The sequence below is a fragment of the Aethina tumida genome, chromosome 2, assembly GCF_024364675.1.
Source record: "Aethina tumida isolate Nest 87 chromosome 2, icAetTumi1.1, whole genome shotgun sequence".
Lineage (NCBI taxonomy): Eukaryota > Metazoa > Arthropoda > Insecta > Coleoptera > Nitidulidae > Aethina > Aethina tumida.
Window position 1 is genome coordinate 31552346 of NC_065436.1, and position 2993 is coordinate 31555338.

At 31.3% G+C, this 2993-nt stretch overlaps 1 long non-coding RNA gene across 1 annotated transcript; it reads right to left on the minus strand.

The window, feature by feature from the left end:
• Positions 1-1706: 1706 nt before the first annotated feature.
• LOC126264656 (uncharacterized) lies at positions 1707-2700 on the minus strand. The gene is made up of 2 exons (XR_007547320.1): positions 2490-2700; positions 1707-2332 (listed from the first exon to the last, which is right to left on the minus strand). It is a non-coding gene; the product is annotated as an uncharacterized LOC126264656 (long non-coding RNA).
• Between the last annotated feature and the right edge of the window lie 293 nt (positions 2701-2993).

A 2993-nucleotide genomic window follows, 5' to 3' on the forward strand; every position in this document is an offset into this window, starting at 1 on the left:
TTGAATTAAATTAAATGTTTCTTCATATATATTCCATTTCTAACTTTATCTTCCATATTTACATTAAAAAATATTTACATACATATTTTTAACAGAAAATAATGGCTAAATTTCAGTATAACGTTTAGACTTAAAGCAACAGAAAAAAACATACAAAATTGTTAAGTTCGTGTTTGTGTTTCTCTATGAACAGATCACTGCTTTTTTAATTTACTTTTTATAAATTCCAACTGCCATTATTTCCATTATAAATAAAACTTTGTACAACTTATTTCCATCATGTTTTCATATTTTACACGAATATTACTGGTTGAATTATACTATAATCTCTGAAATTAATGTAATTGAAAAAATAAAACTAGAGTTAGTCCAAATGTTTTTTTCAAATTTTTCCATTTCTAACTTCAACGCCATATTTAGATTTTAAAACTTAAATGTATTATATTTCCATATTTTTAACAAATATAAATTGTTGAACTTTAATTATAATCTTTGGACCTAACGTAGAAGAAAAAAAAAAACTTGAGAAATTTTTCTCCATTTTTTTTCAACAAATATCACTGATTGAATTTCATATAATCTTTTTTATTAATGTAACAGAAAAAACACACAAAGTTGCTGAATTCGTTTTGGTGTTTTTCTAAGAACTGGTCACTTGTACATTTATAATTTCAAACTCCAACTGCCACAATTTGCAATACAAAACTCAGAATATTATCATATTTTCATTTTTTCACAAATGTCACTGGTTGAATTTTACTTTAATCCTTAAAATTAAAGTAACACTAAAAAACAAAACCAAAGTTAGTCCAAATGTTTCTCTATATTTTTGCCATTTCCAACTTCTTTTGTCACATTTACATTAGAAAACTTAAATATATTATAATTTCATTTTCATTTTTAACAAATATCAATGGTTGAATTATATATTCTGGACTTAATGTAACAGAAAAAAAAAAAACATACAAAATTGTCGAGTTCGAGTTAGTGTTTCTCCAAGAACTGGTCACTGCACCATACTTTTACCATTTCCAACTCCATCCGCCATAATTTACATTACAAAACTTTAATAGGTTCACAACAGACCGCAGTCCATATATTACGTGACTAAAGGCCGGGCACACGCATTGTCCCATTCCACTGTTTTTTCGCACATGCACATCGATCGATTCATTATGGATTTTATTGGTTTTCTGGTGCTCACTTAAAATTTTACTTCGGGCAAACACGTGTACGCGGCCGATTATTTTACAATTCTTCGACGTTCGTGTTTCCCAGTAAAACCAATAAAATTTCTATAAATAGGTGCAATGTAACGAATTTCGTTTAATGGAAACGGTTGGTCTGATTTGTACTGTTTGATGGCATCCGTTCGTACTCGTGGATGAGTCATGGCAGTTTTATTAAACTGGAACTAAGGAGGAACCATCTCAAGTGTCGCAACTCATATTGAATAACACTTTGATATGGTGTTAATGGAGACATTATTATTTGCAGGAAACGCTTAGGGCACTTCACGCTAAATTGGCGGATGGAGGCGAAATTTGGGAAGGGTTGGTCGTGCGAAAACCGATTACAATTGATACATCACTTTAAAATTCAACGCGTCATTTTAAGTGAACTTCCTTTTCGATTGGTCACGTATTCAATTAAGTAATGTTTCGTTCCACATCTATTCTTAATTAACAATGTAATAAATGACAAGCAACTGTTAAAACATTTATTATTCAGAAGAAAGATCAGAAGAAACGCTACTGTCGGTAAAGGCCATGCTTGAATTGCTATTTGAGTTTGTTATTATTACGACATACGTAATTCCTGGTTTAGTTTCATCGGGAGGTTTTATTTCAAACTGTCTGATTATGTTTGATCTTTCTTCTTGGTCTTCATTGGCCTCGCTTTTGGAGTTACTTGCAACAGAAGTTTTAGATGGTACTTTTGACTGTCCTTCAATGGGAAAACTTTGAGATGGAGTCTTTTGGAGTTCATTGGAAATAACGTCGATTAATTCATCCAACACATTGGAATATCCCGAGGGTTCTTCTTCCATTTTAAACTTAACCCATCACATTTTAAATTTAGATAATAAATGTCAAAGTGACAACAACTGTCGTACGTTGCCTGTTTTTTCTAATTTATTAGCATTATTCCTGAGATGTGCCTCCTCTTTTGAGCTTCCATCTTTTGAATTTGGAATCTGAAGCGGAAGATTCGGCGGTAAGTTCCTTTTTGGTCTCAGGAGACTCCTTTGAAGTGGACGGTTTATCTGCGGTTTTTATAGCAGCTGCTTCTAGTTCTTTTTTAATTAGTTCCTTTAGGGTGTTTAATCGTACTGCAATTGGATCATTCTCATCCATTTATGTTACGGTAATTGACATTAAAATTTTGAAAGACGACTTTGTCAAACGGTTTTAATTGTTTAAGGAAGCCGAAATGACCGTAACTAATTTTGCATTTTCTTTAGTTGTATTGATAAAAAATTTACTTACCTGTTCAACTTTGTATTGATGGTAGGGTTGACAGATTGACAAAGGGAAAAGAGAAACTTTTCAGGTAGTTTTGACCATTTGCCCTGTCCAGGTGTTTTAAGTCTATTAAATCTTTTCAATTATACTCAAGAAATTATCAGTAAGTTCGTGGAACTATACTCAATTCAAACTAAGTACGAAGTAACATAAACAAATTTAGCTTGGCACTTGACCTCAGGTAACTAATGGTCAACAAGTTTCTTATTGGTCAGTTCAGAAGAGTTGGCTCGTGTTGACATCTACTTAAATTATGCCAATGTGTAGCTTTCAGATATAAAGAGTATCGTGCTATTCCGGTTACATTTATTTAAATTATTATTTATTTAAAATTACGATAAATAATATCAATGATTATTGATTTCATTTCATCTTAAATAATATGGGTAGCGTATGACTATTGTTTACTTACGTGAATACACTATAGTTTTCCGTACATTTGGGAAATGGGAGAAAATAAAATACAAA